The sequence below is a fragment of the Tamandua tetradactyla genome, chromosome 5 (assembly GCF_023851605.1).
Source record: "Tamandua tetradactyla isolate mTamTet1 chromosome 5, mTamTet1.pri, whole genome shotgun sequence".
Lineage (NCBI taxonomy): Eukaryota > Metazoa > Chordata > Mammalia > Pilosa > Myrmecophagidae > Tamandua > Tamandua tetradactyla.
In genome coordinates this window covers 30,025,344-30,050,850 of record NC_135331.1, presented here as the reverse complement: position 1 = coordinate 30,050,850, position 25,507 = coordinate 30,025,344, and the positions used below count along the sequence as shown (strand labels likewise).

The 25,507-nt window shown below is 45.6% G+C and overlaps 1 long non-coding RNA gene across 3 annotated transcripts in view; it reads right to left on the bottom strand.

Annotated features, from left to right (window-relative positions):
* LOC143683926 (uncharacterized) overlaps window positions 1-25,054 on the bottom strand; it is a 46,828-nt gene extending 21,774 nt beyond the window's left edge. The window contains exon 1 of one of the 3 annotated variants that reach the window (XR_013175729.1): window positions 24,975-25,054. This is a non-coding gene — a long non-coding RNA (uncharacterized LOC143683926). Of the gene's footprint in view, window positions 1-1,107; window positions 2,151-2,241; window positions 2,990-24,974 lie in introns of those variants that run through there. The other 2 variants (XR_013175727.1, XR_013175728.1) reach the window with 2 other exon arrangements.
* Between the last annotated feature and the right edge of the window lie 453 nt (window positions 25,055-25,507).

Sequence of the window (25,507 nt, the reverse complement as noted above, 5' to 3'; positions counted from 1 at the left end):
CCGAGGGTTGTCTCCTGAGTCATGTGCTGTGTGTCTGTGTGAGTGACTCAGTACGGCCGCTTACCCCCAGCCATCAGCTAACCAGCCACCAGCTACCCCACAAGTGGCGCCCAACGTGGGGCCACCCCCCCATCCCCCACCCCACCCCCGTTTTCGGCGGTTCTCCGTGAGAGCCGCCCCCTTCGGTGGTTTTCCGTAATAACCACCCCCTCGGCGATTCCTTCGGTGGTTCTCCGTGACAGCCCTCGGTGATTCCTTCAGTGGTTCTCAGTGACAGCCACCCGTCTTGGTAAATGGCCCCCTTGGCGGTTTCTCTGTGCATACCGCCCCCTCTAAATTCTCCCTATCATGGGCAACACTCCCTCCTCTGATTTCACGCCTCAGCCTCAAGCCATCCACGCCTTATTGGCCACGAGGCAGGTTAAAATCTCTGAAAAAACCTTGCACGAGTACTGGGAAGTCCTTACGTGGTCTAACCCCCGGCTCGAAACAGCTTCGATATGGCACCCAAATACTTGGTGCAAACTCCTTCAGCGCATTCGTGCCGTTGAGGAACACAAGGGAAAAACCTTTCCCCTAGGTCTCGTTCCCACCCTCCTAGCGATACATGCATGCCTCACAGGAGCCCCTTCTGAAGTGCTTTCGCTTTCGTCTGCCATGCCAACTTCATCCTCCCCACCCCCACCTCCGCGCTCGATCTTCTGCCTGCTTCCGAACCCGAGCCTCCCCTTTCCGAACCCAAGCGTTCCCCACCTCCATACAAACCGTTCTCCTCCTCTGCGGTAGCGTCGCTGTATCCTTCTCTACCCTCACCCCCTGCGGTCACCGCCGCCATCAGCTGACCAGCCACCAGCTACCCCACAATTTTCTGCGACTCTGGCTCCTTGGCTGCTCCTGTCTACACCAGCTCCATAACTCTGTTGCTCTGGTTCCAGCTTCCCCATCTGCCAATGGCTCAGTAAGCCCCTGCCCAGTGCTGCCTCTATAGCAGGGTCCCCCCTGCATCTGCCCCTGAGCATGCCACAGATGCCTCAGACCTACAGTCCTGACTCTGGCCTCCTCTGGCCCAGGCCTGCTGAACAGAAAGTCCCACACTGCCTCGCTTACCCACAGGAGGCTGTTGCCCCACAGTTCCAGCGGCTGCAAGGCGAGCATCGAGGTCTCATCCGGCTGGGTGTCTCTGAAGTCCACAGTGCCCTGGGGTGGCTTGTTGTCATCAGCTCCACCTTGTCAAGGAGTGTCTGTCCCCTGCTGCTCCATCTGCTCCTCCTTCCCCAAAGCCACATTCCCCTGCTTGTATGGATTCAGTCCTGTAGGACTACGGTCTCCTGACCCACTTCTAAATGGGGCCCTCTGAGACGCACTGACATACGAGGCCAACACAGGGACTGGCTTTAGGACCTGGACATGTCCTGCTGGGGCGTGATTGGTCTGCCCACCCCCCAGCTCTCTCCAGGGTTGGTGCCACTGCCCCCTGATCACCCAGGACTCGACTGTGGCTGCCTGCTGTTCACCTGACCCGCTGACCCGCCTCTGGTCACCGCACCAGTGTGCCCCTCTTACACCCTCACACTCATGACACTCTCCACCGCACTGTCAGAATTCCAGTGTGAACAGCCCAATGCTAAGTGGGGGATCCCCAGGTTCATGGCTGGCGTGGAGGCTTCAGGAGTGGCTTCTTCCAGGGACAAAACATGCCACCAGGACCCTGCATGTCTTCACCGCTCCACTCCCTGCTCACTGTTGGCTGTGCTTGGGGAGCCCCTGCCACATGTGGCCTCATCCTTGGTGCTCAGAATAGAAGTGGAGGGAGACCCTCAGCTGTCTCTGTTTCCTTCTGGGTAATGAGGGGCCTGACTGCCGGCTGTGGGGTGGGCACGGTGCAGAGCATGGGTCCATTCGCGACGGAGAGAGACTGACATTGAGTCGGCAGACCGCCACTGCCCAGCAGGCCATCCCTACCACTGCCCACGAGGGCATCCCTGCCACATGACACCCACTTCACTCCCATGGGGCTGGGCTGCCATCTGACCCCACAGGGGCTGCCAGCCCATCCAAGCCCTCCACCAGGTGGGCACTAGAACATGTCATCTAAATGTCAACCATGCCCCCTCTCCATCGCAGCCTGGAACCCCTCAGGAGGCCCCTTCCTTCAGTGCAGACGAGCCCCTGGGCTGGCTTTGAAGGTGTCCCCCCTGCCAGCCTCCTCCCTCCTTCCTTCTTTCCCTCCACATCACCAACCTGCCTGTGGAGCAGGTCACAGGGTCACCTTCATGCCCACTGAAGGCCTCTGTGCCGTGGCTGTCCTCAGGAGTGGCCTGTGTGTGTCCATCTGTCAGTGCAGCTGCATCCCCTCCAGGAGGCTTGACTGGCCCCTGCCCGAGGTAGAGCCCGGGTGCTGGGCTGGGTACACAGAGGGCCTGGCAAGTCCAGGAGCTGCCTCTCTAGGAGGCCACCCAGAGGTCCGGCTTTCCCAGTGAGAGGTTACTGGTCCCCTCACAGCTCATCAGCAGGCAGTGGCCCCAGACCTGCTTCCTGGGCTCTCCCCCTCAGCCACGGGGATCTCTGGGGGCAAAGTACAGACAGTGCCACGGGGAGCTTCTGGGATCAGACAAGGGTCCAGCAATCCCCAGGCAGGATCACTGACACAGCTCCTCAAGCTGCTGCAGCTTCATTGCCCTCATTTTCCCATAGGACGAAGGGATTCTGCCTCAGTCAGAATGGGTATTACCTAAAGATCCCTACCTGCTGGAAGAAGGTTCAAAGGAGAAAGAAGAGTTATAACATTAAAAATAGGGTTTAATAAATGAGTATGATAGCTGAATCACTATTTTGGTATTTCTTCTAGCCCCCAGTGTTTTGAAGCAACTAGCATGAAAAACCTGACACAGTGGAAGGGTAACTCATAAAGAACTCTGAAATCTGTTCTCTAACTAGTGGCTGAAATGAATTTTGAAAATTGCCCTTCTTTAATTCCTTTGTATACACGTTTCACAATAAAAGATGCTTTTTTTATTTAAAAAAAAAACACAATGAGATACCCACTAGGATGGCTACTTTTAAAAAATGTAAAATACTAACTGTTGGAGAGGATGTGCAGAAACAGAACCCTCGCTCATTGGTGGTGGGAATGTGAAATCATGCAGCTGCTGGCTGCTGAAGACAACAGTTTGGTGGTTCCTCACAGTTAAGTACAGTGTGCCATACGACCAGGCAATTCCACTACTAGGAATATACTCAAAAGAACAGAGAGTGGGACTCGAACAGGTATTTACACACTGACGTTCAGAGTAGCGTTGTTCTACTCAGAGTCTAATCACCTTTTCAACTTTTTAAGCAGTGGCCCAATGATGTAATGCTGACTTTAATAGCTTTGGTCCTCTAACTCTGGCTCTCAGTGTTACAAAAATACCTGGGGTTTCAGGGAGCAACCAGATTGTATACAAACAGCTCAGTATCTCAAGATTTAGAAATAACAGTTACAACTTCTGAATATAGGTGACTGCTATAAGAGCTCATAATCTAGTGCCCCTTAAAATAGGCCCTAAGCTGATAACACCTGCTCTTCACTTTCATTCTCTGAGTTTGTATATTATGGTTATTCCAAAAGAGTGAGGCAGAATATTTGTCTTTTTCTTTCTGATATTTCATTCAACATTCTTGTCCTCAAGTTTCATTCACCTAGTTGCATGCCTCACAATTCATTCCTTCTTGCAACAGCTCAGTAGTCCATTCTATGTAAACACCACAGTTTCCACTTCCATTCATCAGTCCTTGTACCCTCAGGCCACCTCCATCCATTGCAAATCATAAACACTGCCACCACAAATTCCACTCGGGAAATGTCCATTCCTGTCCCACTCTCAGTTCCTTCCAGTATATACCTAGCAACAGCGTTGCAGGATTATTGTGCAACCCCACCCCTAGCCTCCTGTGGAACCACCACACTGCCCTCCAGAGAGGCTGTGCCTCTCACTTTCGGGACCAGGTAGAAGCTAAAGAAAGGAAGCAAGAGTTCAGGGAGAAAGCTCAGATAATTGCTGCTGCCTTCAAGAAGTGGGACCAAGGGCCCTGATGGAGAACAACATGGCAAGCTCGGGTGTCCCTAGGTTGGAATCAATGTGTTATTGCAAAGAAGAGGGGCACTGGAAGAACGAGTGTCACAATAAAACCGCCTCACTAGCAGGTAGAAAGAGGCAGGACAACCGCCCCAGACCTCGTCTGGACCCTGACTCCACTGCTGTGGTTGCTGATGAACTCTTCGACTAGGACAGACAGGGTTCCATGCTTTTAGGCCCCCAGGAAACCAGGGTCAAAGTGAAATTAGGGGACCAAACAATGAACTCATGGTGGAAACTGGTGCTGAACACTATGTAGTGACTCAGCCCCTGGGGAATACTTGCCCATCTTCTGGCTGAATGATAAGCATTGTTAGCACCATGGGTATAGTACAAAAGAGGCCATTCCTGAAAGCCAGACAGTGCAGCATTGGACTCTACTCTGCGTCACACCAGTTTCTGTATATGCCTGAATGCTTGCGGCCATTGTTGGGGTGAGACCTCCTCGGCAAGCTGCATTCCCAGATTACCTTTGATCCCAGGGGAAAGGCCTCACTAAAAATTAATGGCCCACAGAAAATCCTGTCTTCAACTACACCTACAAGAGAAGAGTGGTGGTTACATAAGGAGACTGACACGGGAGGGGAAATTTCCCCTAACTTGCCATTTCCAGACATACCAAGTGTCTGGGCAGAGCATAATCCACCAGGTTCAGCTAAAAACTGCCTTCTGGTAGAAATTGCCCTGAAACCCATGACATGTCCCGTGGCAGTTCAACAGTACCAGATCCTTCAAAAAGACCTTGAAGGGATTCAAAGCCATTTGGTGCAGCTAGAATCCCGCCAAATCATCCGGCCATGCAACTCTCCATGGAACACTCCACTGCTGCCCATGAAAAAAGCGCAAACTGGGAATTTCACCCCATCCAGGACCTGTGAGCAGTTAATGCAGCTGCAGAAACCATCCATCCTGTGGTTTCAAATCTATGCACCCTCCTCAGCCTGGTCCTGGGAAAAGCCAAAAGTTTCTCATGTTTAGATTTAAAGGATGCCTTCTTCTATTTATGAATAGCCCTGGTTAGCCAGAAGATCTTTGCCTTCCAATGGGAAAGGCCCTCTGGGGGAAACAAAAGACAATACACCTGGGCCCAGCTGCCTCAAGGGTCTAAAAATCCTGCCACTATTTTTGGGCAAGCACTGGAGAAAGACTTATAATCATTCCTAGCCAAAAATTACAACCGTACTGGCTTGCAATATGTAGATGACATCCTGCTCTCTGCCGAGTCTCTCAATGAAAAGCAAGGGACATAGCGTCGCCTCCACCACCTAGATCAGGCAGGTTACTGCGTGTCTCATAAAAAGGCCCAACTCTGCCAACAGCAGGTCAAATACCAAGGTGTTTCCTGCAACAGGGAACCTGGAGCCTGGGGCCAGAACACAAGGATAGTTTGTGCAATCCCCACACCAATCTCCCGAAAGCAAATCAGAGAATTTTAGAAGCCACCGGGTTCTACAGAGTCTGGATTCTGAACTACTCACTCTTAGCCAAGCCCCTCTAGGACGCCACAGAGGGTTCAGATCCGGACCCATTCTAATGGGGAACTAAGCAGGAGCATGCTTTCTAGCATCTAAAAATGTTGTTCATGCGAGCTTGAAGTTTAGGTCTCCCAGACTTAGAAAAACCTTTCACCCTGTTTGTCCATGAGCAGGAAGGAACAGTCGTTGGGGTTTTAACCAAAACCCTTGGATCATGGAAAAGGTCCATCGCCTAGACAGCTAGACAATATAGCACCAGGATGGCCCTCTTGCCTAAGAGCCATTGCAACCACCACCCTCCTGGACCACGAATCTGGGAAGCTCACATTTGGGCAAAAGCTCATTGTGCTAGTCCCCCACTCGGTCACCACCCTCATAGAACAAAATAGGCATCTCTGGCTATCAAATGCGAGGCTCCCCAAGTACCAGGGTGCTTTATGTGAAACTCCACACTTACACGTTGGGGTCTGTCAGACCCTTAAACCTGCCACCCTGCGGCCCTTGGGGCCAGGAACCCCAGAACACGACTGCATGGAAACCATAGACCAAGTCTACTCCAGCCAACCTGACCTTAAAGACCAACCATTAAAACATCTGACATCGAATTGTTCACCTACAGAAGTGGTATGATAAAAGACAGAGTGCGTTATGCTGGATATGCTATCATTACCTGAGCAGACATTTTAGAGGCAGAAGCCCTGCCTTCAGGAACATCAGCTCAGAAAGCTGAGCTTACAGTGCACACCCAGGGTCTACAATTAGCAGCAGGACAGGAAGCTAATATTTATACTGACTCAAAGTACATGTTCACAACCCTACACATATGCGGGGCATTTATACAGAGAGCAGGGGCTAATGACAGCAGAGGGAGAGCATATCAAATATGGACCAGAAATTCTAGTTCTGCTGGAAGTGATGTGGGCCACCACCGCCACAGCGCTTATTCATTGCCACGGTCATCAAAAAGTCAACTCCTTAATGGTGAGAGGCAACCAAAAAGGAGATTCGGCCATCAACCAGGCAGTGCTAGGGCACCTAATGCTTCTCCCCAAAGACAAACTGCTTGTTGCCCCTCTCATGCCCCATCCATTACAGTGGTGGAAGAAAACACCCAACCTACTCAAAGCTGGAAAGCAACTGACTACTCAGGGAAGGAGCAGTGTGCCATGAGGGATGGTGGATATTACATGACAGATGCACTGTAATTCCCGAAAACTTAACTTGGCCCGTAGTACAAGTGCAGCATGTCCACTACCAAACTCACTTCGGGGAAAAAGCCCTCACTGCCACCCTGGGTGCTCACCTCTACATACCTAGGCTTCCCTCCTGGGTAAACTAACGTGCAAAAGGTGTACTACCTGTCAAAAAAACAATGCCAAGCAGCCCAGAGCAAAACTAAGGGGTCTGAACAACCAGCTGGCGGGCCTCAGTCCACTCAAAAACCTACAGGTGGACTTCACAGAACTGCCGCAGGACCAGGGGTATTGATACCTCTTGTTATCTGTTTGCACCTACTCAGGATGGGTAGAAGCGTATCCCACCCTTTCAGAAACTACTCAGGACATAGCACGAGCCCTCTGGAAGGACATCATTCCTCAGCATGGGATGCCACTTGCCACTGGCTTTGACAACGGCCCCGCTTTTATGGCTGAGACCCTCCAAAAACTGACAAAAGCCTTACATATAACTTGAAACTCCACACTGCTTACTAGCCACAAAGCAGTGGGAAAGTGGAACAGATGAACTGAACTCTGAAGGGACAATTTAGGGAAATCTGCCAAGAAACGAAACTGACCTGGGTACAGGCACTCCCTATTATTATTCTATTATTCTTACACATTAAGTAGATATCACCCTGTTGTTCAAGATGTAGTAGAGAGGCTGGAGGGAATTGCCTGAAAATGTAGTGCTGTGTTCCAGTAGCCATGTTTCTTGATGATGACTGAACAATGATATAGCTTTCACAATGACACTCTGTGAATGTGAAAACCTTATATCTAATGCTCCTTTTAGCTACTATATCAACAGAAGAGTAGAACATATGGAATAAAAATAAATAATAGGGGGAACAAATGTTAAAATAAATTCAGTTTGAAATAGTGGTAAATGAAAGCGAGGGGTAAGGGGTATGGTACATATAGTTTTTTTTTTCTCTATTATCATTTTATTTCTTTTTCTGTTGTCTTTTTATTTCTTTTTCTAAATCGATGCAAATATACCAAGAAATGATGAATATGCAACTATGTGATGATATTACAAATTACTGATTGTATATGTGGAATGGAATGATATCTAAATGTTTTGTTTGTTAATTTTTTTTAATTAATAAAAAAAGTTAAAAAAAATTACATATACAAAAATAATAATATATACTCTAGACCTGTCCCTAAAGTATGAGACCAAAGGCAGAGAAGTTTATTATGTCTACAACCAAAAATTTCTGTAATACACAATCTAAATTTATTTATCTTTATATCTCATTTGAACAACTCAAGCTGCTGGTGTCCAGAAGGGGAATGAGGGCTTATAATTATGTATACTTAATGAAATACCTGGCTCAGACTATCATGGACTGATAACTTAAAAGTATGGAAAGGATTAAGACTTCCGAGAAGATGGCTAACTATAACAGTCTGAGATTAGCCCTACTTCATGGAAAAGTTAGAAAAGGAACAGGAGGGCGACTGAGGCAAGAGTTCGGGAGTGCGGCTGACCTTGGAGAGCCTTCTATGCCACATGCAGTAGCCCTGGTTGCAGAGGCTAAGGAACTGAGAGGCAGAAAGCTGGAGGGAGCGTGGCGTGGAGGCATGGAGAAGGGGAGCCTGCACGAGTACACGGATGGGTACATAGGACTAGGAAGTAAGCCAGGCGGTGTTCCTTGACCACACAACCCTCACCAATACAGCCCCATGACCGGTGACGCACCCCACACCCCATGCACCTGAAGCCCCATCACCCGCTCCCATCCCCCATGCTCCAGGCACCCAAACCCAAACAGTCCCCAGTGTATGTACCTGCGCCACACCCCTACCCCACGTGCAGCCCACCCCACCACGCCTACACCCCTCCCAAGCACAACTCTCCCCACTCCCTGTTCCCAGCAGGCTGCTGACAACACACAAAGGTTGTGAGCAGTAACCTCCATGCCTAGGTACCCCGCGCCCCGCCCATAGTGTCACACAGCCTCACTCTCCCCTCTAAGCTCAGTGTATCCATTTATGCCTCTCCGAGGCCAACGCATGCACACAGGCACCCAATTACATCATTGAGCTCTGGGAATGGCACACTGCAGTAGCCCTAACCCGCGCATAAACACAAACCTCAGCCTCACTTCCCAGCTCTGAGAAAGTGCTGACCTGCACAGCCAGGTGACATCTGACCCCAATCTACGAAGGCATAATGCTGACCTGCTGCCACAGCTCTATGCATGTGTACAAAGGACCCCATGCCTTAGACCAGTGCACACCAGGGTTATATGCCCCACACTGGTGCACCTGCACAGCTACATCCTCCTGGCCACCGGGCACCCATGTTCACAAGCGTAACATCCAGCATAACATCCACAACCTGCGCCAACACCTGCCATAAAATAAATCAAAGTACTGAATGCTCCGTACCCTGCTCCCTGCTGTACAACTCTCACGCAAACACAAGGCCTTACAGTACTGAAAGAAATAAACTCCCAAAGTAAATCAATCAAGATATCTACATGCAAAGGAGACAGAAAAAGATCACTAAGCATATCAAAATGCAGACAGAAGAAGGCCTGCCTAACAACCAAATTAAAACACCGGAGGAGACACAGACATCAGAACAACTAATCAAAGAGGTTCATACAACTCTACTTAATAAAATAAGCAGGAGAGCAAATGATATAAAGGAGAGCAACAAGACAGCAGAAGAGCACAAAGATGAATCTGAAAGAATAAACAGAAAAATAGCAGAAATTACAGAGATTAAAGACTCCATTGACCAAATAAAAAACATACTAGAGATACACAAAACCAGATTTGAAGAGACAGAAGAAAGAATAAGTGATATAGGGGATAGGATAACTGACTTTGAAGACTCAAAAGAGCAAAAGGCAATAAGCACAGAAAAAATTGAATGGGAACTTAGGCAAGTGATAAAGAAAACAAAGCACACAAATATAAGAATCATTGGTGTCCGAGAAGGAGGAGAAGAGTGAAGTGCTAGGAAGAGTAGCTGAGGATATAATGGGGGAAAACTTCCCAACCTTCATAAAGGAAATAAATATACAAGTCAAAGAAACCCAACAAACTCCAAACAGAATAAATCCAAATGGGCCACTTCCAGGGTACATACTAATCAGTCTGTCAAATGTTGAAGAGAAAAAGCAGAAAATCCTGAAAGTGGAAAGAGAAAAATTATCTACTCCATACAAGGAACTAAATAAGACTGAGTTCAGACTACTCAACTAGCACCCTGAAGGTGAGAAGGCAGTGGTATGATACATTCAAGATCATGAAAGAGAAAAACTTCCAGCCAAGAATATTGTACCCAACCAAACAGTCCTTGAAAACTGAGGGAGAAATTAAAGCTTTCACAGAGAATGGACTCCTGAAAGAATTTGCCAACAAGAGACTGGCCCTATAAGAAATACTAACAGGAGTTCTGTCAGCTGAAAAAAAAAAGACAGGAGAGGGAGACCTGGAGGAGGGCGCAAGAATTGAAGACTACCACCACTAAGGGTAATTTAGAGATACATAGAAGCTAGAGATGGGTGAACCATTAGCTACTGAGGTTGAACTCCAATGTAATGAAATAGATAGGAGTGAAGGTGATTCTCTAGTGGGCCTAGAAGAAATATTATCATGTTGAAGACGAACAAGATAAAAGCGGTTGTATAGACCTACGTGTCTAACTGACTCACACTAGCAGTATGAATGGGTTCTTATAAGAATTACTTCAAAGATGTGATTCTTGTATAAACAGTGTTTAAGTCCAGGGTACAGCAGGAAAACTGTTATTGTGTGCTATGAGCTATGTTGAAAAGGAAACCATCAGCACTATCACAGCAACAGCAGAAGTAAACAACGGGGTGACAGACAAGAGTTAAGAGGAGGTTTAGATCTCCTATTTGGTGAGGGTGTGTTTATTGGTTTTCTGTCTCTTGGGAACAACGAAGTTATCTAAAATTGAGAATGCTGATGGACTGTGGACTTTGTGCCTTCTACATGCCCGATAAATGCAGGTGGCTGAAGGATGCAGTGACAGAGACGTAGAATGGCGACACATATGAACAAAGTCTATGCTGCTACAAAAAGCAACAGTGTCCTGAGGCATGCAACGATGTGAATGTACATGTGGGACATTTGGTAAAGCCAAATAAGCCAGAAACAAGAAAACAACAAGCATATGGCCACCTTCAGAAAATGTTTATCAGAAAGTAGGGGCCTAGATTGTAAGCATTGAGAGCAGAGGCATTAAATCGAGAGTAGTGATTATTACTTCAGGATTTTGAGAGGCTGTTTTATATATATAATCTGATATTTAGAGATAAGAAGGAAGCCAAACAGGTTGGGATTAAAGTAATCCAGAACACAGGGGTAAGAAAGAAAGTGTCTCTATTTTAGAACCACACATAACTCTTTGAGAGAAATGGAAGAAAGGTTTATTTGATCTGGAACTGAAATTTTCTGTAATGCCTGATCTAATTCGACCTATCTGTATGGCTCATTTGAACAACTGAAACACATAGAGCACTGAATGTGAAAGAGGTCCTTTCATCCTGTATAGAGGATTGTAATGCCGGGAAACATTCTGGAGTATATTAACCAAATAATCAAAAAGGAAGGCAAAGACCCCTGAGGGAGGGGAGAAAGACTATGGGAATAATAAACCTGACCATCAGGGAATCCCCTGACACTGTGTAAAACTTTAGGGACACCTACATCAATAGGCCACGCCCTCGATCATGAGCCTTATTCTTGTGAAGCTCATGTAGTAGCATAGAAGCCTAGACTACCTATAGACACGCCTAAGAATTACTTCTGGAGGACCTCTGTTGTTGCTCAGATGTGGCCTCAGTATCTCTAAGCTCAACTCGGCAAGTGAAATCATAGCCCTCTCCCCTATGCGGGACATGACATCCAGGGGTGAAAGTTTCCATGGCAATGTGGGAGAGGACTCCCAGGGATGAATCCACACCTAGAACCAGGGGTCAACAATTATATCCAGACCAAGTGGGGGAAAAGAAGTGTAATGAATAAAGTATCAATGGCAGACAGAGTTCGAATGGAATCCGAGGCTACTCTAGAGGTTGTTCTTATGCAAGCTTCAGGTAGACCTTGCTACCTATCATAACCTGTCAACCCCCAACCAGGGCCATTCCAGCCAATCTTAAAGAATACCTAGGGCAATTTATAAGATTCCACAATTGTTCCAGCACTAGAGTAATTTTCTAGAAACCTACAACCTCCAGATGAATCCCTGGTCCAGATAAGTCCTGGCACTTAGACCAGCCTCTCCAGAACATCAAATAGCTCCATCTCAATACCCCATACTAGTGACTGACACTACCAATATAAAAAATTTAGAATTGCCATAGCCCCAACAATCCCAATGAAAGGTATGGAAAATTCAAAGGTGATGGTGGAATTATATATAGAAGATTGGACTTAATAAATGACTATGAATGGTGAGTCATTAAACTGATATCTCTATAGTCTCTAGTATTTTAGAACAGATACAAGTAAAAACCTAAAATTGTGAAATTGTAATCCATGTCAAAGTCTGAAACATGTACTGCAACTAATCGTGGAACTGTGCATGGAAATTTATAGCTTTTTTGTCTATATGTTATCGTCTGGAAAAAAAGTTGATTGTGATGATAAAAAAGTAAAAAAAAAAAAAAGTAAATCCTTCATATAGTATAACAGAGAAGACAGGATTTAACAAATAGGTATTGCTGTGGAATCATTAATTGATATTTTGCTGGTCTCTAGTGTCTTGGAGCAGCTAGAAGAAAAAAGAAAACAAAAAGTCGTGGAATCGTAACCCAAACCAAACTTAAAAATCTGTTCTGTAACAGCTTGTTAAATTGTAGTTGGGAATTTGTTTTTTTTCTTTGTATATTTCTTATATTTCACAACAAGAACAACAAAAATGATGGAAAAAATAAAGTATTGCAGGAGTCCCTTAAAGACCTGAAGGGAAAAATAAAGTATTTAATTTTCTCATCTGGTAAATCTCAGGTACCCTCTCAAGCATTTGAAAGCCTCAAAAAAATGTGCCCAAATCTTGATTTTTTTCCTTTTTTGTATGGGCAGGCTCTGGGAATCGAACCAGGGTCTCCAGCTTGGCAGGGAGACCCAGCATTGACCTTGAAGCTTGCCTGTAACAAACTTATTTTTTCTGGAGCCACCCCCCCCCTTGGTAATGCAACAAATTTTTTCTTTAATGGCAGGATCACATTTTGTTATTTTTCCACATGAATATCCCATTATTGCAGTACCACTTGTTCAATTTCTTGCTTTGCTTTTGTTTTTACTGTTTCTTCTTTGGCTTGTTTATTTGTTGTTTTGGGAAGTGCATGGATCAGGAATTGAATTCTACCACCGAACTACACTTGTAGCCCCTCAAATTTATTTAAGTAGTGGAGAAGCGAAGACCACGTACAACAATCTGAAAAGTTTCTTCCAGGAAATCTTTTACATTGCTCAGATGTGGCCTTCCTCTCTCTCTAGCCCAACTGTACAAAGAGGATCACTGCCATCTTCTCCAATTTAGAAAATGACACTCAGGAGTGAGAGTCTCCCTGACAACACAGGGCATGACTCCTTAGGAGGACACTGGCACAGGAACAATGGGATTGACAATGCTTTTCTGACTAAAAGGAGGAAAGAAGCATAATAAAATAAGGATAAGAGAGATAAAGTAGAGTGAAGAGCCTACTCTGGAGGCTACTCTTATGCAAGATTTAAATAGTGTTAATTGCCATGGTAAGCAAAATCTCAATCAACATCAGTCCTCTTAACTCATAAAAATACCTAGGGCTTCAACTGAGACTCTAAAAAGTTTTCATGCACTAATTTTGCTTTGTAGAACCTATAATTTCCAGAGGATTCCTAAGCCAGATAAATCTTGAATTCTGGAGGGACAAACCTCACTGAGATTTACACCACACTATCATCACCCCACATGACAGCATCTTCCTAAACCTCACGAACAGGGGCACCCGACCTAGAGGAGAGAAGGAAGCATGGAGGATTAACAACACAGCCTTCATGGACAGACTACCAAGGCTGAAGACTTCCAGAATGTGAGAGAGAACACCTGACGAGTGATGATGAGTTTTAGCCCATCAAGGCCACTGCCTACTTTGACTATGTTGGCCAGAGCCAAAGAGCTGTCTTTAAAGAAGGGGTCATTTCTGTTGCTTTACTAGTGGGCTTCCAATGACTGGTTAGAAGATCAACCCAGTGGCATCGAGGGACTCATTCCCAACCGGGTACATCATGGTCCAAGACACTGAGGAGAGATCTAGCCCCAAGCGGAGATTGTCATTTCTGAATCAACCAAAGAAAAGGTGACAGCCAGAGCAGGGGCAAACAGCCCCAGTGGGGGTCATATATCCAATATTTATCTTGCAAACATCAACAAGGTCCCAGCTAAACCAGCCTAACGTCTGGTACGTGTTCACTGTCACGGCAAGGCAGAGAGTGATGAGAAGACTTCTTCAGACCTTCTCACCAATTCAAGGCCTTCAGCTGGCTGTCCTCATGCTGTGAAGGAGCGCTTCGAGGAGAGCATGGCTGCAGGGACAGACACTATGGGTAGCTTCACCAGTGCCACCTGAACACATTGGGATATATGAGTTTGTGTTTACCCTGGCACTTGAAGATAGAGTTGGAGGCCCAGGTGACCCAGACCACCAGGAAGTTGTCAATTGTAGCATATGTGACCTAGGCTCCAGGCCTGGGCTCCTTGAGGTACGCTGGGGGCTCAGTTGCCATGGAGCCTGGGGAAGTGCACCTGTACTTGGGGCCTTAGGTGAAGGGGTTCCAGCTAAGCCTGTGTCACTGGGAGTTGGGGGCAGCTGCAGTTTCTGCTTCTGCATTTTGATATTGTGTTCCAGGTTAAGCTTACTGACATCTCTGATCTGTGCTGGAGGCTGAGCTTGGACCTGGATCTGCAGATCCTGCAGATCCTGCAACAGAGCTTTGCTGCTGCTGCTACTGCTGCTGCCACCACTGCTGCTGCCTGACAAGCTACAAATGAGCAGGTGTGACTGCTTTTCCAGGAAGCTGAATCCCTGAGGTTTGGGATACTTGCGTCACCAAACACTACCTTGGGATTCCACTGGTTTTATCAGGTTGGTGATGACCCCTGCTGAGGCTGTCACAGAAGCGGCCACCTGAAACCAACAGTCATTAACATGTACACAGAAATTGGACATAGTGGTGGCTTGGGGCCAATTGCATTGGCAGAAGGAGAGCCTCTGGGTGTGGTTAAAGCTTCAGGTACCACTGGTAAAGTAAGATGCTTTTTAATTAATTGAAAGCCGATACCAGGGATGGCAGCTATTATGACACTGCCACTCACTGTGCCCACTGTAGTGCTTGTCCCAGTAACTGAGGTTTTAACGGCTCCCGCCAGCACTGATCACTGCAATTATTGCAGGCCTCAATTTCAGCAAACGCTGGTCAGTCTGGGCCTGAACCTAGGGTTGCAGGTCAGGCTGGGGCACAGATTGGGCCTGGACCTCAGTAAGAGTTGCATTAAGCCCAGCAACCTGCTGGAGCTGAGGCACTGGCAGCAGCTATTGTGGTGGCTGTTGGTGCTGCTGCTAGGGAGGCGGTGCTACCACAGTCTACTGGAGTTTCTGCTGATGAACCAATGCCCTTTTCCCCTTCATTGAAGATTTGTTCTGCACAAAGAGACACAATCTGATTAGGAGGCAGTGGATTGACATAGATGATTCCACTTTCTGCAAATCTGCTGTCATGCTTGGGATTTCTCTGAAAGGGAATCACACCAAGCAGAGGTTTTACTAGTGAAATTCTCTTTCGCCAATCACTTTCATTACCTCAATGTCATAAGTGTACGGCTGGGTGTGAGTGGGATTCTCATTCTGGCAACGGATCTGACTGGTATGAAGAGGATGAATACTTTTATTCTTTCTTAATTCCTTGTGAATGTTGATGTTTCCACAGCAATACCCATGTTGTTTGGAAAGGCAGTATTTTCGGCTGTAGAAGTTAACAAAACTATTTATGAGGTCCCAATTAGGTACATCTGCAGGAGACACAATTGTCAAGCTTATAGGAATCTCCAGTAGTTCTCTGACAGCCTGCAGCAGAGTCCAGTCTTCACTGATGAGTCTCTCCGTGTATCTTGATCAGATTTGTCTGTTGGTTTGGCAAAAGTTGGCCAAGATTAGACAAACTGTGTTTGTTGCTTCAACAGAATGGTTTTATTCTGCCCCTTCCTTTATTTTTGCAATTTTAACATGCCTAGAGTGGCTCAATCAAATAGTGATTGAGGAGGCCTGACTGCCTCCACAGATGTAACTTCTTTTGCCAATCTGTAGCTGAGGAGTCTGCCTCATGCTGCTTATACTCTTTCTGCACACACTGGGAGGCTATTTAGATCTGGGAATAAGAGGGGTCTTCTCTATGAGACACATTACTGAGTCAAAAAGGTGTCATTTTCTTCTTGTGAGTGAATGGATGAGGCCCAGGGAGGCACAAATCCTGTCTATGTGCATAGGTACAGATGTACTCCATGTGGTAGGGGTAATGTCCGGCAGACATGAGGAGCCCTTCCTCTTCCGCCAGTGCATGGGCCTCCCACCATCATAAACCACTGAATTCTAGGAATCACATTTTTTCATTAAAGTCATGACCCCACCTTTTTTGTTTCTTTATCTTGCTCAGTGGATGTATAATGATTCCAGGGAATTCAAAACATAGGTTTCAATTGGGGCAAACTGTTCTATAAAGTAGGCTAATTCCTCTAACTGTGAGAACTCTCACTATGTTGTGACTTGTCTAAATATGATACGAAATCCACGCTTCAATCAGATATTGACTACACTGTGTAGACTTGTGCATCATCAACAATATATTCAATACTTGAGAGTCTCTATGAAACTTCTTATGATTTTGAGTACAATGGATTTTATAGCAGAACTTTCCTAAGGAAGGACAACACACACTGCTGCTCTCACTGAGAAGTCAGCACCAACAGCGGGAAAATAAACTTCACACAGCTTTATGGTTTGCTCTGTCAGGAAAAGCATGGCATTGTCAACTTCTTGGGCAGTGACTTCTTGGATCAAGGCATACATGCCATTCTTCAAAATATTTATCCAATGGAGATGGCATTAATGATAATGTGGACATTATCACAGCTCCCAATCCGGTTGCACCACACTTTGGCCTTAGCATCTGTCATCAGATTCAAGTCATTCTCATAGAACACAATCATGTCCATCCACAAGGTTTACAACTGTACATCAAAGACAGGTGTAAAGGAGGGGACAGAAAATCTGTCTTTCTTGAAAGAATTTATTAGTTTCAGCCACAGTTCTCCATTGGAATCTTCATAAATTCTTATGTAGATGAGATATTAGAACTTCAAGAATATTTCTAAAATATCTAATAGAAGAACCATCTGTGATATAATGAGTACTTGATGTCCTTCAGATTTCAACTAATCAAGCAAGATAGCAGAAGCTTATAGCTGTCTGGAATCAAACTATGCCAACCTCAGCTCAGGAAACTTGCAAGGATTACAATACAGTCATCTGCGGCAACTGCAGAAAATAGAGCCCAGTTCTCCCTCAGGCCATGCTGAATATCACCATCCTGTGTTTGTACAATGGGAGCTGTCTGATCACTGAGAAGGAAAGAGGCATTGCCATCACTTCTGGAATCACATGTGCCACCTATCACAGAGGGTATCCTTACACAGAGACAATCTCAGAAGCAGAGCACTCTTACTATTTGAGGGTGTAGTCCAATGGGGTTGTCCACTTCCCATCATGTCTGTCCAAGTATCCAGGTCTTCCTCTACTTTCTCCAAACAGGGGAAAAACCCAAATAAATTAAGCCCTGGTCAGCATACATCACATCTCACTGCAACTTCAAGAGTCTTTCTCCTCCTTCAAGGTTTCCTTCATGGGAGAGCCCAGTTTGGAGGCTGTACTGGGGTTTCCCGCAGCCAACAGTTGGTGTGGTCATACATGAAGATCTCAGGGGACCCGCCAGGGTCTTGCATCCCAAGAGTGCTGTGGTTGGCCCCTGCCTGGAACCGAGTCTCAATCACCATACGGCCAGATGTTCAGAGGTACAGATATCCCGGGGTGGACATGATCTGAAAGACAGTGTCTAAGAACTACAAAAGTTGGTTTGCAGTGAGCTTTTTCAATGTGTAATGTGACAAGGAGAATATTTTCCCATGAAATACCAACTTCACAGGTGTCTCTAGCTGAGAAACTCAGTTCTGTGTCCCTGCTATGAAGCCAACTGAGCAATTTTTACTATCTCTCCACCAAGTAGCTGAGCCTAGGGTGAGCACCAGCCTCTGGTGCAGTACACTCTGCTGAGCAGTGTGTGCAGGGCATGAGTTCGGGGGAAAACTGGGGCCAGGGCCCACATCTTCGCAGTCTGGGCTGCATGATGCTAATGATCACTGGAGGACAGAGCTGTGTTGACACAGCTGTGGCTAGCCAGAAGCCGCATGCTCACACTACCCAAAGCAAGGCTCTGTGGTTCCAGATTGTGGATGGTCCCTTCCGTTGGCATGTAGGCCTCAGAGAGCGTCCTTTCTCTGGATCAAAGTGGAGTTCCTGCATGCTAGAGGTAAATCTGCACCCACACAATGAACTGGACAATTCCCGATCATCCCTAAAACACAAAGTGCCTGCTGTTGGATGGGCTATTCAAGCCTTCACAAGCACACTGGTATCCACAAACCTTCAGAGAGGACTTACACAGCCAAAGCCCAGTCGGGGGCCGGACAAACTTGCTAGCATTTTATTCAGGGCATGGCTGCATGGAACTTTCCTTCTGGACTTGCTACAACAGTAGAGAAGACACTAGAATGTAGGAAGATGACCAGTCCTCAAAGCAGCTCTGGTGAACACTGAAGGAAAAGCCTGTAGATGTTGGACTGGGGAGCAGCAAAAAAGGCCAGCATCACCTGCTGGTCTCCTGTAACCATGGAACCAAAGTTCTGGAGCGTGATGTTCACCTTTGGCTCTACTGCAAGGCTCCTGTACATCAGCTGCTGGATCTGGTAGCTGGGGGACTGGGGTGACAGATGACGAAAAGGGTGTGGCAGGGGAATGGGGCATATATGAGTGGGACTGCAGAGGCTCCTTCTCTTTACTGCCTGTGAAGGACCTGGGCTGCTCCATCTGATGCTGTTCATTCTAAGAGCCCCTATAATGGTACATTAACACCCCTAATTTTATCCAATTAAATCTCCATCCCACGGTGATAGGCCGAGCTCTCTATGCCTGGCTGGTAGAGACAGACTGCAGCAGCCTCAGCTGCTCAATATTTTCAAGGGCCAAGGACAGGAATCCTCAGCACCTTTTAAGCAATTTTACCCCCTGATGCTGATCTACCGTTCCAGCTGTATAACCTGCAAATACTTCACTGGCATCTTGTTCTCCAACAATCCCTAAATACATATTTCTTCATTTTACCCATATCTTTGCATAATACAACCATTTAAAGTACCATCCCCTCCACTTTTTCTGCCTCATTTATCTTAATTCATCACTTCCTTTTTAAAACTCCAACCATTTCACATCTCACCCCAACCCCACACCTCAACCCCAACATCCCAGGTCACATGCAGAATTCATTGCACCTTTTACCATGTTTATAATATTCCTCAGGCCCACCTCAATTTTAATACTCATATGTCTCTATTATTATAATTTATTATTACTTCTATTTATCCCCCACTACACTGAGTTCCTTATCTTCCATATCTTTTTCCAATCTATGCATTCCTAGCAAGAATTTCACACGAGGTTCAGGATCAATGGATAAATCCTACTATCAATGTACATAAAATTACACACATTTCTTTGCAGAGAAAAATTTGAGACAATCTGGTGGAGGCCAGGTTTCAGGGAGAATTTAACACTATTATATTGAACACTTCTATTCCACCATCTTAGGTAAGTTAACTGGGCAGCTCTTTGGGGAGCAAAGATATATATATACACACACACACACATATAGTATAGGCAAACATGCAAACACACACACACATATTACATACGCATGCGTGCACAAAACATATATATACAGGTGCATATAAAATACATACATATTTACAGTATATAGATCTATCTACGTAAACATTTTGTACAGATACACGCAACATGTATGCACATAGATACTCCTCCTGTGAAACTCAAAATAGTCCTTAGATATAGAGGTTTTTTGGTTGTCTTGACAAGAGAAGGGTATTTTACATGGAAAAGTAAGGATTTAACAGCTTTTCTCCCAGCTTCAAAGCCCCGAAAGCAGAACAACTTCAATCTGAAGGTGACAAAGCCTTGTCTCAAACCTTGGACCTGATACTAAATTCTGGACAAAAAGGAGGAGGAGAAGAACCACAATAGGAGACAGCAGTGGAGAGAGATAAAGATGACAGAGCCACAACAAACCACTTTATAAAGCAGTCAGCTGTAGTTTTCTTTCCCCGCAACTAAAATTACATGCCCTCTGATATGAAGGAGACCCCAGTTCGATTCCCAGAGAAAAATCTCACACCCCATTCAATATTTGTTGAACGTTTTTGTTGAAAAAAAATTCAACAAATACTGAGGGAATAACAGGATACTCACATGGAAAAAGAATGAAATATGACCCCTACCAATCAGCATATCAAAACAAAACCAATTATGGGGATGTAATAGTAGTTCAGTGTTAAAATTTTGCCTGCCATGCAGGAGCCCGGAGTTTGATTTCCAGCTGAGCACTCCCCAACGCCGCACGAAAAACATTCAACAAATGGTGCTGCAATGATGGGATACTCACAGGGAAAAAGAATGAAATATGACCCCCACCATATACTACTCCAAAGAAAGCAAGTATATATCAAGGCAAATTTAGAAAAAAACAGAACTGCCTTAATTAAGACTCTTACGCTTTTCCATTTGCTTATGTCATATGGGTGAGCTAAGATGAAAAAAGTTCTGAAACAGAAAAGTACAAATCTCCATGTGAAAATCAGTCTCATTACTTTCTGGAATCATAATAAATACTCCACAAACTTGTACTGCATGCCTACTGCATTCTGAGCAATATGCTGCACAATGGAAATACCAAGATGAAAGAACACAGGCTTTTTTCCTCTAAATTTACAATCAAGTGAGGAGATGAACAAATAAACCAACTAGACCAGTACACATGCAACTTATGAAGAACAGATGAGAAGCAAAGACCTGACACAGGAAACAATCTATTCATAAACATTTCCAGAAATATGCACATGACAAAAATAATACACCCAAGTCTGGATAACTTGATTTAGAATTTGCGAAAGCTTTAACTCACAGTGACACTTTAAGGCAAAGTCCAACAAACTGACCGTGTTGTTCATCTAATAGAAAATTATAAAGCTATTAAAAATATTTTTGAAGTTCACTTAACTGCATTTAACAATAAAGTTTACTATGAATTTAAGATTTTTTTCTATACTTCATAATAAAACAACACACTAGGGAAAATACATCAAAACATTCGTTGTGACCCACTAGTGAAGTGCCTTCACTTCTATCTACTTCCTCATGTCTGCATTCTGTAAGTAACACTACCAGATTGAAGGTGAACATGATTGAAAGGGGTTGTATAAACCTAAGTGCTCCACTGCTTAGCACTGCAAACATAAATAAATTCCTGCATAAATAAAATAAAGAAGAGAAGTTGTTGCGGTTACTATTAGCAAGTGAAATTCAATGTAATTTTAAGAACGCACCTTACTCTTCTGAAATGAATGTATTACATCAATGTATGGGACTTGCATAAACACAGTTATTTAAAATAAAATACCACTTTTAACTTTGGAATTAAATATGAACAAAGTTAAAGAACGAAACTTCTTTTTTATTAAATCCAGATTACTGAATTTCAAATACCCTCAGACAATCAATTAACTTGTTCTTTAAGTCAGTACTGGTGCAGGGGACGGGACATTCTGCCTGCCCTTTCTGCAAGGATCTCAAATGTCCAGCTGATCACTCACCTTGCTCTCCCACTTACTTCTGGGCAGCCACCAGCCATCTTTGTGATGCCTTTTTGGCCCATGTGGAGCGCAGCACCCCGGCCCAAGCCCTGACTCGTACCCCAAGACGTGGTCCTGCCTCTCCTGGCACCCGGGAGGCCCCGACATCACCCTGAGCCATGCTAACCAGTGCTGTCTGGGGAGGTGGCCTTTCACTGGGAGAGTCTGGAGAGCACAGGAAGTTGCAGAACCCATGGAAGTCCCCTCAGCAGAGGGAGGGAGGACAGTGCCTGGTCTATGCCCTTTTCAGGTCCACTGTCAGGTTGCCCCTTTCCAAGTCCTTCAAAGTGCTAATTTTGACACAAGAAAATGTTAGTGATTGCCTGTCATCTCTCTAGCTCACTAAAACCTGAGTTCCCTGAGGCTGCCGCTCAGCCCATGGCAAACACTGGTGTGATTCTGTGCGAGGAGGGAGTGATACTCTCTGTGGCTCTGTCACATGCTGCCCAAACAACCCTGTGTGCCACCCTTGTTGTCCTATTTCCATTGCTGTGTCTGCCAATCCACAGGCTCCCTCTGTCTAGAAGCACCAGGGATGTCAGGGGCTTGTACCTGGAAAATTACAAAACATTCCTAAAAGAAAGAAAAAATTACCAAAATAGATGGAGACATTCTGTACTCATGGACAGGAAGGTTGAATATCAGTAAGATGTCAACTCTACCCAAAATGACTTACAGAGTCAATGGAATACCAAAGTTCCAACACCCTAATTTGAAGACTTGGAAAAGCAAGTTATTCTACAAAAATTGAACTACAGATTCAATACAATACCAATCAAAATTCCAACAACTTTTTTGAACATTTGCAACAGCTAGTTATGAATTTACTTGGAAGAGAAACCCTAACCAAAACCATTCCAGCCAATCCTAAAGAACACCTCGGGCAAGTGTTTCATGCACTAGGGTAACTTACCACAAACCTACAACTTCCAGATGAATTCCAGGACTAGATAAGTCCTAAAACCTAGAGGGGCCTCCTCTCTCAAACATAAGCTGTTTCATCTCCCTACCCCATATTACTGACAGCCCCTTCATAGCCTAAATAACCCTGAAAAGTTGGACAGAAAGATCAAAGGTGATGGTGGAGTTATACAGAGAAGGTAGGATTCAATGAATGAAAATGACTGCTGAATCATTAAACTGATACTTCTTTCAATCCCTAGTATCTTAGAGCAGCAAGAAGTAAAACCCTAAAGTTGTGGAACTACAGACCATACCAACCTCTGAAATCTGTTCTAATTGTTGTGGCTGTGCTTTGAAACGCATTCCTTTTGAATAAATATTTCATGTTGCAGACACAAAATTTTTTAAAAAATCAATTGTGACAATAAACAATGTTTATTCCTTCTAGCCTCCAATGTTGGAGCAGCTGGGAGGAAAAATACGAGATGACGGTATGCTAGCTGTGCCAGTTTGAAACTGTGGTGGACCCCAGAAAAACCACGTCATTTCATCTTCATTCAATATTGCTGCCTGGGAGCTTTTTGATTGTTCCCATAGAGAAGTGACTCACTCGACTGTGGATATTAACTTTTGATTAGAGAGAGATGTGACTCCACCCATTCCAGGTAGGTCTTCATTCTATTTTGTTACTCAGGGGAAATGTTTTGGAGACAGTCCCCTTAAAGAGCCACAAAACCATGAGAGCCCATGCAACCAAACACCTTTAGAGTTTAATGAAGCAAGAGGCCTAGAGAAGATGCTAGCATACACTGCCATGTTCACCATGTGCCTTTCCAGGTTACGGAGAAACCCGGAACCTCATCGGCATTTGTTGAGTGAAGGTAACCTCTTGTTGGTGCCTTAATTTTGATATGTTTATAGACTTGCTTTAATTGGGATATTTTCATGACCTTAAAATTATAACTCTGCAACTTAATAAATTCCCCCTTTTAAAAGCCATTCCATTTCTGGTGTATCACATTGTGGCAGCTAGCGTATTAGAACAATAGCCCATGACAAACTCTGGGATCTATCCCATAATTACTTGTTGAAGAGTGCTTTGAAAATTGTTGCTTTTTTCTTTCTTTGCTTTGAAGACACAGTATACAAAAAAAAAGCAAAAAAATAATTCTTTGGAAGGAAAGAGATCTTAAATAGCTAAAGATACCCTAAAAAATGAACAGTGAAGTGGGAAGACTAACACAACCTGACTTTAGAGATTTCTATAATGGCACAGAAGTCAAAATAGCCTGGTACTGGCACAAAGATAGAAGCACTGACCAGCAGAATTGCATCAAGACTGTAGAGACAGAACACCACATCTATGGGCAATTGCTCTTCCATAAGGGCCCCAAATCCACTGAAATGGAACAGAATAGTCTTTTCAATCAACTGGTATGGGTGAACTGTTTATCAATACTCAAAAGAATGAAAGACAAACACTACGTTACACGCTAAAAAAAAATTAATTCAAAATGGATCAAGGACCTAAATATAAGAGTCAGTACCATAAAACTTCTAGAAGAATATAGAAACATCTTTAGAACCTAGTAACAGGAGGTAACTTCTTCAACTTTACCCCTAAAGCACAAGCAGTGAGAGAAAACATGGATAATGGATAAATGGGAACTCTTTAAAATCAAAAGCTTCTGGGTGGGGCAACGGTGGCCTGCCATCTGGAGACGCAGGGTGGCTGGCTCACCAAGTCGATATGTTAAGAGATCCTTCTATCAGTAGATAAAAGGGAGCAAAAATAAGAATGTCTGTGTTTGATTTTTTTTTGGTATTTAAAAAAAATAAAATAAAAAAAAAAAGAGAGAGCACTTATCCCAAGCCTGTGGTCTGGGTGGCGGCTCCTCCTGATGTCTGCCCAGCTCCTTGCAGTCCTCCTATACATGCCTGTGCCTCCTGGGTGTTGCTCAGTGACAGGGAGGCTCCTGGTCTGCCAACTGGGGCCCCAGGTAGCCGCTATCATCATTCTGCAACACCACACCTACAGCGATGACCAGGGGAGGGAGCCATACCTGTGGGCACTGGACAACTCCTGCCCTAACACCTTTGTGCTCTCAGGCCTCTTGGAATCCTGCTTCAGCTGGTGGCCCCCGCCACTGTGGTTCTGCCAGGGTGTGGGAGGCTGGTCTGGGGGTGCGAGGCAACTCACCTGTGGTTCGGGCCTGGTCGGGTTGCACAGCGCTGAGGCCTCGGAAGGGGCTCTTCTTGCCCCAGCCACCAGGGCGCATGGCCACCACCTCCCGGGTGAAGGAGCCGCTATAGCCGACGAGGTTCTGCATGGCCGAGCCTGGCCGGCTGTGGACCAGGAGGTGCAGGTCCGCTGGGTCTGGCACATGGGGCTGCTGCACCGGGCAGTGTTCGCAGGGTCCAAGGAGGCCTTCTTCAATGCGGGGCTTGCAGGCCCGGGCTCGGCCTCGGACTTCAGCAGTTCCTTGGCGGGGAGGGAGGCCCAGGTGTCCAGACAGGCGCGCGCTGCCTGGGCCTCAGCTGATGGTGGCCGCTTCAAGGAGCGGATCACAGAGTTCTCGCGCAGAACCTCGGGCCACTCCGCGGGCGTCCACGGGCCTCAGGCCGCGGCTGCAGGACGCTGACCTGGCCGCCTCGCAGTCCCAAGCCCGGGCAGCGCACGCCTGCGACGCGCTCCGAATGGGCCCCGGGCGCTAGTCGAAGCCTCCCAGGAAG